At 41.8% G+C, this 16871-nt stretch overlaps 1 long non-coding RNA gene across 1 annotated transcript in view; it reads left to right on the top strand.

Annotated features, from left to right (window-relative positions):
• The window catches only part of LOC147917547 (uncharacterized), a 66566-nt gene extending 55595 nt beyond the window's left edge, over positions 1-10971 (top strand). Inside the window, exon 3 of the long non-coding RNA XR_015550487.1 lies at positions 8663-10971. This is a non-coding gene — a long non-coding RNA (uncharacterized LOC147917547). The remainder of the gene's footprint in view (positions 1-8662) is intronic.
• The last annotated feature ends 5900 nt before the right edge of the window (positions 10972-16871 follow it).

The following is a 16871-nucleotide window of genomic DNA, read 5'->3' as shown; positions in this document are numbered from 1 at the left end:
GATAGGTAGGTAGGTAGAAAAGATAGACGGATAAACAAATATGGATGTAAATGTCTGTGTGACATGCATATATTCTCCAGCTCTATCCATGGAGAAAGTCTTGGAGCAGTGACACCCCAATAGCAATAAACACATCACATGTCTAGATCTTGGTAACTAAATGCCATTCTCCACTCAGAAGGATCCCTGGAGAAGCCCCAGAGATGGGGCAGAGGAAATACAAGTAACCCTGGAACATTGCATTGTGCCAGAAAGTAATGATGTGCCCAATGCATGATGGGACATGTCAAAGTCACAGAAACTAGTCTGAAGGGCTCCCAATGACCAAATCTGGGACAATGTGAGCATCAAAATAAATAATGATTGTAATGGATTGGAAGCCATTGAATAGAATAGGAACCTATGAGTCCATGCTGATGTTAATAAGCAAATGAATAGATTGAAAATCTGATAAGGAATGGACTATTTATCAAGTCTCAAATTACCTCCCTACAAAACACCTATTAGGGCCGGCCCCGTGGCTTAGCAGTTAAGTGCCCGCGCTCTGCTACTGCCGGCCCAGGTTCGGATCCCGGGCGGGCACCGACGCACCGCTTCTCCAGCCGTGCTGAGGCCATGTCCCACATACAGCAGCTAGAAGGATGTGCAACTATGACATACAACTATCTACTGGGGCTTTGGGGGAAAAAAAAAAGGAGCAGGATTGGCCATAGATGTTAGCTCAGAGCCGGTCTTCCTCAGCAAAATGAGGAGGATTAGCATGGATGTTAGCATAGGGCTGATCTTCCTCACAAAAAAAAAAAAAAACCTATCATTTACAAAGGAAAAAAGGATAATTTTACAGTGGAGAAGCTGGCAGGCACCACCTTAACTGATCAAAGTTAACATCACCAGTGATGGGACAAATTGAACCCATGTGCCACGTAATAGGATGCAGTGAAAAGAACACAGCATTACTTCAGTGGCATTTCTGCCAAAGATGCATAATCAGAACCTAATCATGCAGAATCATCTGACAACCCCAAACTGAGGGACAGTCTACAATATAACTGGTCTGTAATTAAAAAATGTCTAGGTCATGAAAGACTGTAAAGTTCTTTCAAATTAAAGCACACTAAAGAAACATGATAATGAAATGCAACTTGTGATTTCAGACTGGTTTATTTTGCTATAAAGGACATCATTGTGACAGCAGGTGAGACTTGAATGGATCTGAGAATTAGACGGTAACACCGTATCAATGGTACTTTCCCAGTTTTGATGGTTGTATTGAGTTATACAGGAGAAAGTCCTTGTTTGTAGGAATTATACACCAAAGCATTTAGGAGTGATGGGGCATCATGTTAACAAGTTACTCTTCAATGGTTCAGAAAAAACATTCTTGTACTGTTCTTGCAATCTTTCTATACATTTGGCATTGTTTCACTCACACAGAAAAGCAGACAAAAAAAACCCTAGTTGTTCAGAGTATTACAATCTAGTTGCTCAAAGAGGAAAAGAGAAGAATTTCTTCATCCTTGAGTAGTAGAAGGGAAGTGGCCAGAAGCCAACGTGGAGGCTCCCATTCATGGGGGCTCATAAGGGAGTCTCTGACAGGATAAGACATCATAGAACTGGACAGTGAGTGGGGCCAGGGTTTACAGCTGCGTAGGCCCACTGAGTCGGCCTCTGATGGAGGTGTCAGTGAGTGTTTTGATCACTAAACCAACTTCCTGTCATTGTTACTCATCACATCCCAGTACATCTGAGAACTGGCTCCCCCATCCTTGTCAACTTGGACAGTTCCAGGTGCAGCGCAGACCCCACGGAGTCCACTTACCATCCTGACACATGTCAGGCAGTGCAGGTGTCTAACACCTGATGACAATGAGCCTCCATCGTTCCTATTTTACTCATTCCTTCTTTGCTCATGACCTACACTGTGAAATTTTTTGTCTTGCTTTAGTTCACATTCTCCTCATCCCTGTGGCTCTCGATCCCTTGCCTCCTGTCCTGCCTGCAGCCTTAGTCTCTGCCTCTGGTGTACTTCTGTTTCCAGTTGCCCTAGTAACAAGCCTAGTTATCAATCAGGCACTAGGCAGAGATGGGCCTTCCTGCTTGGAATGCCTCTTCCTGTTGAGGGAAAGCAGAGCAAGTGGCTCTGTTGGAAGGGGTCCACGGGATCAGATAGCCCAATCCCGTCATTCCACAGACGAGGAGACTGAGGCCTAGAGAGGCTATATGATGTGCCAGTGGTTACAGAGCCGATTCATAATAGAACCAGGAGCAAAGCCCACATTTTCGGTCTCTCAGTTCAGTGTAACTACTACAGGTTATGTTGGGGTGGAGATGGTGGTAGTAGAATTAAAAATATAAAAGTGGAAAAATAAAAAAAGACATCTTATGGAAGGCAGAGAATTCAAGTCCAGAACTTATGAATTTGATCTTGAAAGGAATGAGTCACTAAAGAGAGATGATGTGTTTGAGGTGGATTATTTGGTATTGATTTAACACAGGGTTTCTCAGCACTGCTACTATTGATATTTGGGGCTGGATAATTCTTCCTCATGGGGGCTTGTCTTGTGCATTGTAGGATGGTTAGCAGCATCCCTGGCGTCTACCCTCTAGATGCAGTGTCATCACCCCAACCATGACTATCAAAAATGTCTCCAACATTGCTAAATGTCTGGTGGAGTAAAAAATTGACCCTAGTTGAGAACCACTGGTTTAACAGATGGATTGAAGCAGATGCACTGGAGAAAGGAAGCCAGCAGGAGGTGATGAGGGTTTTGATTCACTGAGGCCGTGCAACCAGTGGTTAAGTGTTCTGGCTCTGGAGGCAGACCTCCTGTCTTGAATCCAGACCAAACCACTTACCACTTGTGTGGCTTCCTTTGAATTCTCTAAAATGAGGGTGGTATTAATACCTATCTTTTAGGGTTGTCATAAAATAATATCTACAACACACTGATAGCATGGCTTTGAAAATAGGTAGATGTTTAATATGTGAAGAGAAATGGAGAGAAATGAGCACACCTTCACTGAGCGTGTGGCAAACAAGGCAAGCCCTGCAGTGACGTCAGAGTGATGTGCTGCCTAGGATATTGTACCATGTCTGTGAGCTAAACGTCTAGACCATCCTAAATGGTCTATTGACTATTGAGTTTACTCTATAAGGATTTGTTGACTGATTGATAAATTACACTTGTGGGCATTTTAGTGTTTCTATTGAAAAGCTGAAACAGGTCAGCTTTTGCTAAATTTCATGTTATGTGGAAATATATGAATCAAAGGAAAGAAGTCAAGTCAGATGCCTCATCTTTGTTTCAAATATGAAAATAAGTATGGATGTACGTATCTGTTTAGAGCCAGAAGAGAAATCACAACAAACGCCTGGAGCTCTGGCAGTTTAGGACCCTTTCTTCCGTGATCTCTTCAGGCAATTTACCAGAAATGCTTACCCAGAAGTGGTTCCTGAATGCCACCTGCCTTCCACTTGCCACCTAGAACATTCTATAGCTCCCACAACTCCCAGCATTCATGGGGGCCCATGCAAGTGAGGGGACTTGAAACTTCAGCTTTATTAACCCCATACTAAGTCCACCACTAGTTACAGTATGCAACTCCCAGATGATTGCAATAATGTTATTAGAGCACTCTGGGCCCTTGTTCATGGGTCTTCTGGAAATACTTTGTGAGAATGAAAAATCCCCTGGTGATAACCACAGCACGGCTGAGCTCCAGAGGCCTATGACATCCAACTGGTGTACGCGAAAACACCCCAGCAACGGATATGCGAGCGAGTTTTCCTTGGCTGCTGTTTGCCTTCCACATTTGTATTGTTTCCTCTGCCAGAGCTATGCACTTATTTTATTTTCCCAGCCTGGAGATTTATAATTCTCCCACCAAGAGGTCTCTCTCCCTCTCACAGCATTCTTTTAAATAATAGTAGTAATAATCCCCTACATTTATAGTACTTTATACTTTTCAAGGCAGTTTCGTACACATTTATCCATTTGTACTATTATTTCTGCCTCAGAAATACCTATCAGCCTTATATAGAATTTCTAATTTCATTCTAAAACCCTGTGATCCTTCCAATTTGCTCTTTTAACAATGTTACGTGTTGTTCAGTTCACAGGTTTCAATCTTAATTAAACCAAGTTCAGGATACAAGCGGAAATGACTAGCAGTGAGGGGCAGATTACTAACCCTCTATGGCACATTCATTCTAAATTTAGACAATACCCTTAGAGTCTTCCAAATTGAATCACAACCTTATAATTAATATTTCTTGTCCTTCCTGCTCCCTGTGTGAAATTGACAGTCCCAGTGGCACATCACAGTATTTGCAAGTATTTATTCTTCACAGATTGTGTGTAACCATATGTGAACTGAGAACAGCAAGACAGTACTTTTCATTTTTTCCAAAGAAACAATCAAAAAATTAAATCTAAATGATAACTGCATAATTGCATATAAATATATTGATCCTCCCCCAAAAATCCCCAGTTTAAAAAATCTTATTTTTAAAGTTAAAATATTTTGCTGTGTGTGAATCAAAGTTCTATTGTAGCCATATCTGTACATGTGAACACACGCATGTGTGTATAGAATGAAGAATTTTTAAAGCACCATGCAATTTTATAGATGATCAGTATGAAAGGTAATGTCCATTTTATTTGGCAGCAATATATAAATATGCAGGAGGAAATTATACCAGATTAAAATTTATTAACAATTTGAAGCCTTTCCAAGTTTTCTCTAACTAGATTTAAAAACACAGAAGAAAAAAACTCAATTTCAAAATAATTGAGGTTCAATGTTAGGTGCCAGGAATTCCATACTCTGCTGCGTGACAAATATCTAATGGATATGGGGGCAGAGGGAGGTGAGGCAAGGTGAAGGAGGGGGAGAGGAAAAGACACCAACCATCTAGTCTAAGATTGGGCAATGCTGCATAAGGCTGGTGTCCAGGTACTCATGTGTGACCGTAATAAAAGTGCGTTTTATAGCTGACTTCAATGGGATCATTAAGTGCTCAGATGCACCCATCCAAAATTGCCAGTTGAAGGTCTATTTGATAATTGGCTTTAATAATAATGTTGCATAATAGTAACCAAGAGAAGAATTTGGCTAGCTGTGGTTTTTTCCTGTGAAAACTACATTTTGCATGAACTAACAACAGCTGAAATTGTGATGAATCTAGGGCTCTAATAGAAGCCAAAAGCTGACTCAATCTATTTGTAGTTAAACAATCTAATTCCTGGTCAATAGCAGGCAACATAAAGCCACAGTTAAATGAACCACGTACCCAAATACCAGACTTGGAGAGGTCTACAGTCATTTGCGATAAAACATCCATCCCTTTGACTGGTAAGTCTCCAACTACCTATGCATCAAAGAATTATGGGTATCTATCCCGGTCACTTGGTATCAGAGAGGGTGGCTATGCCTTACAAAATTATGAACGTCTGTAGGCCTCTCCATGTTAGGTCAGTACACATCACCTACTGGCTAATAGCTTCCAAAGAGATTCTTAACGTCCCTGTAGACCAGCAGCGTTATCATCATTAGGAGCCTTATTGGAAATGTAGAGTCTTGAATCCCACCCCAGACCTCCTGTATCACAATGTGCATTTTAACAAGATCCCCAGGTGATTCAAATGCACTTTAATATTTGAGAACCATTGCTTTACATGGTCTGTCACACCTTCCTTTGGGCTCTACGTTTTAAATCTATATCATTGCAAAAGAGTCTGAGCTGATCCTCATGTCGCTTTATTTATGTCTTCATGCAACTGCCAAATGCATTTCTAAGGCACAACTCAGATGGTACAGGAAGTGCAATTCCAATCTCCCAAAGGCTTTCCTGTGGTCCTCAGAATTAAGTCCTGACTTACTCAGCCCTTTCTGGTCTACTCCCTGTCTACAATTCCAGATGCACTACTTAACATTTCCAAAGGATGTGAAAGTGACTCTCTAAATTAGAAGGGATAACAATGGCTACTCTAAATTAGAAGGTCAGAGAAGTCTTCTGGTGGAGGTGATGGTTGAGCTTAGACTCAAATGGCAAGAGCCCACTATGCTGAGAATATGTCTCCTTGGTTTTGCACAGTCCATTTCCTGCACCTGGAGGAATGTGGTCACCTTACTCTGCTCCCTCCCTCAATTTTGTCTTCATTCTCCCAGATTCAACTGAAATGTCATTCCTTCCTGGAGAGTCTTTTCTGAGAAGCCCTGGTTTGCGTTTGGTTACACACCCTATGTGTCAGGCTAAAATGGTTCTGTGCATGTTCGATTCTCGGGAAGCAGACGCTGACGCAGAGTTTGGGGCACAACATATTTATTCAGGGTTAACATTTGTGACTGGAAGATGGAGGAAGTTGGATTGGGTAGAGGAAGAAATCAAGCTGTGTGATACAGATCTGATAAAGCCTTGGCCAACTCAGTGGGGAACTCTGGAGAGGGTATTGCCCATCAGAGTGTCCAGTATTGGGCCCAAATGGCTGGGATTTTATAAGGCGGACTCAACCACCAGATGTGGGTGCCTCTGGAAGGGTGTAACTTTGGGCAAGGCAGGTCTTTGCAGCTGAGGCTGACCCTATTGCAGCCGGGCAACAAGTCTTTGCTTGAAGGGGAACTAGGTGATGCATCTGCGTGTCTACCTTAGGCATTCATCATGCCACGTTATTTTCTCTCTAAGTAGATTTTGAGCTCCTTCAAGAAAGCAAAACCATTATTTTTTCTTTTTCAATTTTTTTTTTAAAAACACACAGAACATAGCACCAAGCATGGTACATAATAGGTATTAAATACATGTTTCCTAAGTGATTAACTTGCTTTTTGAGCACTGTCCCTTCTTATTGAGATCTACCCTCACATTCTTTATGTATGGCAGGGGGGATAATATATATACACTTTTTAAGCTCTCTAGACATCTTCAGAGATCACTTACACCATTTCTTCCATCCATTCTACACGTGCTTGCGTTTGCACTTTTCTGTAGAGCTGAAGATATCCTTCCCAGTAATCAGGCCAAGGGAAGCCAAGCTACAGGGACCACGGTTTTGAAATTGGTGGTCAGCCTATTGATAATTTTGTTTCATCATGTTAAATAAGAATAATGAGAGAGTGAAGTTAATAAAATAGATCAAGAATATAGCTATGGACTTGCCCACCAAGTTGACACCAGCCTCTGGAAAGCGTAGCCCTGTGTCAACTCGATGGCCACTGCCTCCCGCTCCTTACCACAGCATTTCGAGCTCATGGGGAACACTTTGTCCAAGGTGAATTAAGGTCCACTCCCAAGGATCTTGAATTGGTGCCCTGAGAAACTGAGTTAGAGCAGTGCCTTTCAGGCCGTTTATGGGGAAGGATCACATCATTTTCCTTAATTTCCAAAGCTCCATGGACCAATATTGCTGTAAAATACAGTAAAAATGAATTTTCAAAAAATTGAATTGATGAAAGGATATACAAACTATAAGATCTAAATCTGTATTATTAGATTTAGCAGACATAAAATTACTTTTCAATAAATTTAAACATAACAGACAGGACCTATGGGAAAAAAGAAAAGAATCATAAAAACTGTGCATATTGTTCATTGGAAGTATATGTAGGGCCGGCCCCGTGGCTTAGCGGTTAAGTGTGCGCGCTCCGCTACTGGCGGCCCAGGTTCGCATCCCGGGCGCGCACAGACGCACCGTTTGTCCGGCCATGCTGAGGCCGCGTCCCACATACAGCAACTAGAAGGATGTGCAACTATGACATACAACTATCTACTGGGGCTTTGAGGGAAAAAAAGGAGGAGGATTGGCAATAGATGTTAGCTCAGAGCCGGTCTTCCTCAGCAAAAAGAGGAGGATTACCATGAATGTTAGCTCAGGGCTGATCTTCCTCAAAAAAAAAAAAAAAAAAGGAAGTATATGTATAGGTAATTAATATACAGAATCACTATTACACTTGTAACTTCTAGTTGTTCCATAATCATAGCTAAACAAAAAGTTACGGTTGTAATAGTAATTTTCCCTAGTGCATACCTGTTTTGAATGAACATGATGTATATCAACATTTAAAGTTTTTAATGCAGCAAAGAGCTTACTTCTTGCTTGTTGACTAATCTACGTTGTACTGATGATGACTACTTAAGGAGGATAACAAGTGTCTAAACTGCTTCTGTGTTTTCTTTTAAAATCACTTACAGTAGAGAAACTAACCTTACAGAAGTAGATTGATGGAAATGGAAGAAGATATTTTAAGGCAATTTCCACGAGCTCAGGATATTAACTTTTATCCAAAGTGGAGTAGGTGGTAATGTATATCCAAAATTTATCATCAATTTGATTCAATAGCTGGTTCCAAAAACTTTAACCTATAAAGTTACAACGAAATTTAAATTTTCTTTTGGTGAATGAAATAAATTCTGGATTTTATACATTTTGGGGTGACAGTTGACAAAATAACCTTAAACTATCACATATTGTACCACAGCCTTGCTGTATATGATATGTGTCTCATGCAACTCACCACCTGAATTTAGTAACAACCACACTGGTCTCTATTCTATTCAAAAAGACAGGTCCACTCATCACGCCCCACTTGGATGGTGGGGCTAGATCAAATTGCTATGAAAGTTTCTAAACATTTACTCTCAATTTCTGTACTTTTTCTTTTACAGAGTGGTAAAAATCTTTTCACAGACTGGTGTGTGGACACAACTAGAGGAGCTCAGAGTTATGTAATGGAGGAAATATGGACTGAAGTCATGTGGACTTGGGGCCAAGCAAAATCTCCTGCAAGCTGAAGGTTTGGAGAAGCAGAGAAGCTTCTCAGTCTACAAAGAGAAGAGTGGAGAAGTCAAAGTCCATGGGATCCATTTAGAGACAGACAAGCAGCCTCAGTTCTAGACCTTCACCTCTCAGTCCCTGGGAGAGGCTGCTGTCAATGAAATTGCCTGCTTGGCATAACCTATTTTGAGTGGAGTTCTGTTTTGTGCAATGAAAGGATCCCATGGCTAAGATAAGAGATTACATTAATACACCCCCTCAAGAAGGCAGATTTAGAGTGAATTTCTAAGCCTCTTCCATTCACAGCTGGCTGCCCAGGTCCAGCTACAAGTGATCCAGATGTGGACTGCTTGCAGAAGACAAGGGTCAAAGTACTATTAGCCTGGAAATTTACTTGGATCTGTTTCTTTTTTACAACACTACCAGGAGATTGTGATGCTCTATGCCTTAGTGTACACTTGCATATAGGACTATCCTGATTCATTCGGAATATTTTCGAGAGAGAAGCAAGAAGCTGTGAGATTGAAGGGTAACAAGAGAGTGGAAGACCAATGATCTTCTTCAAATCATGTTGCAAGTCTTGTGAGTGCTTACTGTGTCTCACATAAGAGAGGGATTTCCACACCAGCAGCTCTGGCCAAGCCCAATGTCATTGATTAATAAGCATGACCAATGGCTGCTGCAAAAAAAGATGATGAAAATGTGACTGCTGGTATTAGCTGGAATTTTCTCAGCGAAGGTCAAGATGAATCCACCTGGAATTGCCTGGATCAGGGAAATTAGGCTATTCTTTGGCTTAACTACTCTACTTCCACAAACACTTTTTGTAGACTTTTTGTTGTTGACGTCTTTGCTCACTAATGGAACTTGATTCACCTTGCCTTCACATATGTGGGTGTTTGGTGTTTGCTGACGAGCATTTAAGATGATGTTTATATATTCTGGTTTTGCACAGATGTGCCTAGGGATTTAAAACATGGAGATTTCATTATGCCTGTCTTAATGACTAGATATTTATTGACTAGATTAATTAACATATTATGTATTCTCAGGCACAAATATTTCCATTGTCAATGATTTAGTAATTTCATGGGAGACATTGGAGTCTTTCATTAGGGTACATCATTACCCTTCTGGAACACAAAAATGATTCTAAACTATTATTTCTGGAAAACCACACTAAATTAGAGCACATACATAAAAAGACTTAGGGGGAAATCATGAATAGTTCATTTCTATGTAACTCCCCAAATCTCAGCAGCATGTGTGGAAGGCAACGATATTGGTTAACTCAAAGCCCTCACCTCTGACAGTAATGGAACATGCCAATAAATCTGTACTTTAGGAGGTGAAAAGAAAACAGAAACCATTAGGACCATAATTATGAGAATCAGCAAAAGAGAGTCCAGCTAGGCTTAAACAACAGATTTCAACTCATACCCTGGTTTAATTCCCATCTGAATTCATTATGCATCAAACAGCATCTCTGTATCTCATAAAATTCTCAAATCTTTCCCTTGGAGAGCAGGAGCCAATATCATTTCTGACCTGTTGACTGACAGATATCCACCCCAGGCTGACCATAGTTCATTAAAAACAATAGATGTGTTTTTCTTTATGTCATCACTTTATTGAACCCCAAGTGTTCATTGATAGTTCTAAGGCTAGAAGGTTAAATTGCTGATATTGCAGAAGTTATCTAACTTTTTTGAAAGTTTGTCTTCATGACCTCAGGTTTGACTCTTTGAGGTAAACCTCAGGCATGGGCATTTTTAGCACATTCTGCTTTTGAGAAGCAGGCTGCTAAAACTGCTGCTCGCAAAACATCACACTCAGATTGCTTACCGCCACCCCCACTTCAGTTGTTGCCAATAGACAGGTTTTAATGTGTCAGTTCACAAAGCTCTCAGGAAGCTGCCGTCACTTTTCATTTTTGTCACTGTGAAGTTAGCGGATGTGCTCAGCATCATCTGCCCTTTGTGGTACGGGACATGAGCTTTACATAAGCTGGCATGATACATGTGGCAAACTGTCTAAGGATTTGGGAAATTAAAAATATACATTTTGATGCTTCCAATGTGCCTCACCTAAGGGCTCCCATTCTCCTGATTCCATTCCAGGTCAGAGCCTTGAATCTTTTCCCTTCTGCTTCTTCCTTTATGTTGAAGCATGGGGACAATGACACAGCATCCAAGAAAAAGATGATTTTTGCTTGAAGATGTACTAAGCATTTTTTAAATCTCATTATGTAAATGTATTATCCTAATACACTGATTCTTCTCATGTTCAACAGAGCCCTTAGACATTAGACAGCCCACTACAAACTCAGAATATTAACAAGAATTCTTTTATCCATCTACTCAATAACAAGGATTTTGGAGTTCCTACCATGTGCCTGATGTACAAAGATCTAGCTAAGGCCGTTTCCGAGATTCAAGTCCAAGGCAAATGACATTATGTGTTCTTCCAATTGTACCCTCCTCTCCCCAATATTTTTACACAGGTACTATTAGGCTAAAATTAACTTCTAGCTTGAAATGTACAAAAAGTAGCATAAAGACAACCTACAGATTGCAAAGAATGTGAAGATGGAGGAGGACTGACTCACATTATTGAACATGTTGCTCTGGGTTTTATGGCGGAATAAAGAAAGGGAGGTTCCAGGATGATCAATAAACTCAAGAGTGTTTGGCATCTGCTGTGGAGCCACCAGCTGTTCCCTCACCTGCATCCTTTCTAAGTCACTGCCAGGTACTCAGTAGCGCTCCCTCAAAGAGGAGGAGAAGCAAGGAAGGTCAGCGCATGATGTGTGTGAAGTCTCAGGTTGGCCTTGAAAGCAAGTGCGGTTCTTAGTGGAGAAGAATAGAGAGGTCATTCTTGTCCAGGGGACCACAACACACAGGCCTCACAGAGTCACAGGTGTCTGACTGGAGACTAGAGGTCGGGTAGACATGGGCTGGCAGTGCTGCCTCCATCTTCTTTCCTCTGCCTCTGGATTCCCATTTTCTCACAGCTGGACCACTGACTTCCCCCCACTTGTAGTCTCCCCTCTTGGTTGTGTTCTTTGCCAATCCTGAGGGAGACTGAAAGTATGTCCACAGCCATACCTTCTTTCTCCACCAGGCCTTGCACACTGATTTACAGTCACATCACCATTACAGCCCTGGGGTCAATGGCCCAGCCACACCTGCAGGTCTCAACATTGTTCTTTATCCACTGATCAGATCCAGACTGACTGGTGCCCCTGGAGCAATGCCAGCAGTCAGATCCCTCCAAGATACAGCTTACCTCCTGCCCAGCTCCTGCCCTTCTAGGACTAGAGCCCTGCTTTTTCCAGGTCCCTGGACTCAGGGATTTATCTACTCTTTTTTTCTTTCTTTCTTTCTTTCTTTTTTTTTTTTTTTGAGGAAGATTAGCCCTGAGCTAACATCTGTTGCCAATCCTCCTCTTTTTTGCTACGGAAGATTGGCCCTGGGCTAACATCCGTGCCCATCTTCCTCTACTTTATATGGGACACACCACAGCATGGCTTTGATAAGCGGTGCGTAGGTCCACGCCCGGGATCTGAATCTGTGAACTCTGGCGTCACCGAAGCAGAGTGCAGGAACTTAACTGCTATGCCACCAGGCCAGCCCCTCTGACCTACTCTTGATGATCTTTCCTCCTCTGTGGGATGGCAAATTTTTACCCCTGACCCCAGCCCAGCGGCTGGGATACTACTTCCCAGAGAGAGCTTTGTAGGATGATTATCTGTCTCCCTAGCACTCTGCTATCTGGATTTTGGGTCAATGTCCCTTGTTGGCCTGATTGGGAGCCTCAGTTGAAAGCCATTTGAATCATGTCTGAGATTGATGCAGGTTTGAACACTACTTAGAAGAGCTCAGCACTGCTCTTTACCTGTTCAACCTCTGCAGCCCCATCATTTTCCCATCACTCGTTTTGCCCTGGTAGTTGGTTATGTTGCTTCTTGGAGAACCATCCTGCATTGATTGTACTTAAATACAATTTAATCAAATGTCAAGCCATGCTGTGTACATAGGAACAATGCTGGTGGACAATCTCGACTGATAACCTGTGATGTTAAGATCTGATTTTCTATGTAAGAATAATAACAATAATAACAAAAACAACAGTTAGCACTGGTATAATACAATACTTTAGAAAGATAGACACTCATTTGGTCCTCACAATAACCCTATGGTGAGTACTATGCTGATCTCCATTTTATAACTAGGGAAACGAAGTCACAGAGAAAGTAGTTGACTTGCTCAAGGTCACACAGCTAGTGTACAGACAGCTGAGATCGAAACCCAGACGTTCTGACCCCTGAGTCTACATTTTTCACCATCATGCTATGCTGCCTATCTGAAGCAGGAGGCCACAACATAATCAGTGGTCAACTTTCGGGATATTTTTGGAACTGTTTACATAAAATATTTCTGTTAAAACAGAATTACTGCTAACTGTACTCTGTCAACAAGCATGCATACATGCAGACACACACACAATCCGACACGGATAAGTACTTACCTCTCAGTGCACAAATGATCAATTTGGGCAAGGGTTTTGGAGTGCCAATCAAACACTATAAGATATATAAAGAGATTATCACAATGCCTGGTGCATTGTAAACATTTGATAACATGTTAGTTATTTTTATTAACACATCATGTATCAGTATTATGAATTAATATGCAATCTCTCCATACTACTATCACAGATGTGGTAGCTTACTATAAAAAGAGATGTGAGAAATGTAAAATGCTGCCTTTCTCACCATGCCCCTTGCCTTTGCATATCCTCCTAAGATGCTTCACGTGACAATTTCTCTATATGTAAAACGGATGCTAAAATTTTGTCTCTCTCAATATCACAATAATGTTGGGAGGTAAAATAAAATAATTTGCAAATTAAAGCCTTTGAAATGACTATTTTAATGAAATGCTGGGAGAGTTCCTTAAAAATCAGATTATATTTCGTACTCTTTCCTCTAGGCACTCCCTAGAAACATACCATTTCAAAGTAGCTTTTATTAACAGGAAATAGCATGCCCAATAAAGGTGATAAACTATTTTCAAGTACATAAGACTAGGAAGTTCTCTCTGTCTCATCTCTCTGTCTATCAGGGCCAGCCTCACGGGTGTGACTTGTGCGATCACACAGGGCCTCACACTTAGAAGGCCTCCGTGCCTGCTGTGCTTTCACTGTTTTGAAATTCTTAGTAATTTATGAACAAGGGAGCCTGCGTTTTCATTTTGCGCTAGGACCCTCAGGGTCCTATCGTTAGTCTGTAACGGGCCCAGCCTCATAATGTAGCGCTGATTCACTTGGGGAGCAACTTCTCCACAGGGTCTAGTAACTCCCCACAGGGGGCTTAAGCTAAACTTAGAACTGAGGAGAATTAATGGTACATTTGCAGTAATGATGATCTTCTTTACTGTTACCACATTAGACACCTATGTCCTGGCAAAGTGACTTAGTGAAAAACTAAGTGAGGTTCATTTCAGGGACAAAGAAAGTGATCAGCGTCAGAAACATCTGCCTCAGTCAGGGAGAAGGGAGTTACACCAAGAATGCCTCCATTTCTGGGATCTTAGGTGCTAGGAAGCATCTCCCATGTTCAGCTGCCCAGGCCGGGCCTGTAAGACGAAAGCTGACGGCCATGAGGGTGGCACCTGTCTGGGTCCCTTGTCCTGGGCAGGGCTGCACACTACCCTCCAGCAGACTTCCACCTCCAATGTGGAGCTGCTCTTGTTTCGTTGCCATTTTTAAAAACAGCTTTATCGTGAGATAATTCACATACTATAAAATTCATCCTTTTAAAGTGTACAACTCAGTGGTTTTTTTAGTATATTCAGAGTTGTGCAATCATCACTGTAGTCAATTTTTCAACACCCCTGCAAGAAATCCTGTACCAATTAGCAGTCATTCTCCAGTCCTCCCCCGCTTCAGCCCCTGGCAACCACTAATCTGCCTTCTGTCTCCGTGGATTTGCCTATTCTGGACATTTCATAGAAATGGAATCATGCAATATTTGTCCTTCACGTCTGGCTTATTTTACTCAGCATGATGTTTTCAAGATTCATCCACGTCTTAGCACTTATCAGAATTTCATTCCTTTTTGTGGCTAAATAACATTCCATTGTATGGATATACCACATTTAATTTATCCATTTGTCAGTTGATGGACATTTGGATTGTTTCCATTTTGGGGCTGTTGGGAATAACGCTGTTATGAACATTCAGGTACAAAGTTTTGTGTGGATATATGTTATTGTTTTTCTTGGGTATACACCTAGGAGTGTAATTGCTGGGTCGTGTGGTGAAGCCAGTCATTTTTCTGCATACCTACAAAAAGAAGACCTTGCTGTCAGTATCACTAAAACCAAACTAGACATTAAATATGAAACTCCCTAGGGCTCCAAATTAGACAGTTGTGAAATATTTTATATCCAGATTCAAAACTTGGAGTCAGATTTGCTGGAACAGCCATGGCATAAATGAATTTATAATTAAGTAAACAAAACCCAGAAAAGGTAACATCCCTCTGTCCTCCAGCATAGTTAGAGTAGATAATCCAGGATTTTCGTTATACCTCTGCCAAAAATTGCATATGGCATCTGCTCAGAATCATATTCCCTCCTGAGGCACTTTGAGAGGTCTGGCCTGGGAAATATTTGTAGAAAAATATGCCAAAAATTAACTGTGTCCTTGTGTGTGTGCCGAGGACAGGTTTGAGACAGAGAGTTTTGGGAGGTGCTGTGGTCTAAACGTACCCCTCTCCATTCACATGTTGAAACGTAACCCCCAATGTGACAGTATTAGGAGGTGCAGCCTTGGGGGGGTGCTTAGGTCATGAGGGTGGAGCTCTCATGAATGGGATTAGTGCTCTTATAAAAGAGACCCCAGAGAGCTCCCTCTCCCTCCCACCAAGTTAGGACACAATGAGAAGTCTGAGACCCAAAAGAGGCGCCCCCCACTCCCGGCTGGGTTGCACCCTGATTTCAGACTTCCAGCCTCTAGAACTGTGAGGAATAAATTTCGGTTGTTTATAAGCCACCCAGTCTACGGTATTTTGTTACAGCAACTTGGACAGACTAAGACAGCAGGGGAGATCAATTTGAGGGAAGAAATTATAAAAAATAATATGAACACTGCTAAGGCAGTGTTGTCAGACTTTGAAGTGCACACAAATTACCTGACTATCTTGGTAAAATGAATATTCTGATTAGGTCTAACAAAGAGGCTTAGATGCTGCGTTTCTAACAAGTTCCGAGGTGGTGCCAGTGCTGCCTATCCCTTGACTCACACGTTGAAGTAGCAAGGTGCTCTGGGACCCGTGGCAGCAGGAGGACAGGCTAAGTGACACGGCTCCCTAGACTGAGCAATTCATGGACCCCGATTTGTTGCCCCAAATTGGACTCCTGTGTGGTTTTCTAGGTAAAATAATGCCTGTTAGGGCCAAATATTCCATCTAATAAACTGAGAGAAGTGAGGGGAAGGCATGGTCACAGTAAGCCAGTTCTCCTCTAGCAGAATCAGCGCATCTCATCTGGTCCTCAATTCAATGAAGCTTGACAAGCTCGGTTAAGTGGCAACCTATTTGAAAGTTGGGCGGCTTCGTGGCTCCATGAAACGCCAGAGTCAGACCAAAAATGAAGAATAATTGACTATAAAATTCAAAATTATACTGTATCCTCCTGAAATACATTAAAAGGGAATCTAATGTAAAAGCCACAGAAAAAATATTAAAATGCTACTTTCCCAACCACCCTCTCAGTCCCTAAGACACAACACAGCAGCCTTCAAGATCTTTCTCACATTTCTCTCCACTCTGTCTCTCTCCGTCTTGCCCATAGAGACTTTCTTCTTCCTCTCCCCACCCTCCCCTCTGGGTCAGGTTTTAATTGGGTACACACTGCATCTCAGACTTTAAAGTGCACTTGAGTCACCTGGGATCTTGTTAAAACAGATTCTGACAGTAGATCAGGGGTGGCCCAAGAATCTGCATTTCTAACAGACATCTAGGTAATGACGTGCGCCACACTCTGAGGCGCAAGGGTGTAGATTATCTTAGCTTCTCTGCTACCTTAATTTCTC

Source organism: Ceratotherium simum, chromosome 3 (assembly GCF_057802395.1).
Source record: "Ceratotherium simum simum isolate JZ-2026a chromosome 3, ASM5780239v1, whole genome shotgun sequence".
Lineage (NCBI taxonomy): Eukaryota > Metazoa > Chordata > Mammalia > Perissodactyla > Rhinocerotidae > Ceratotherium > Ceratotherium simum.
This window is presented reverse-complemented; position numbering and strand designations above follow the sequence as displayed.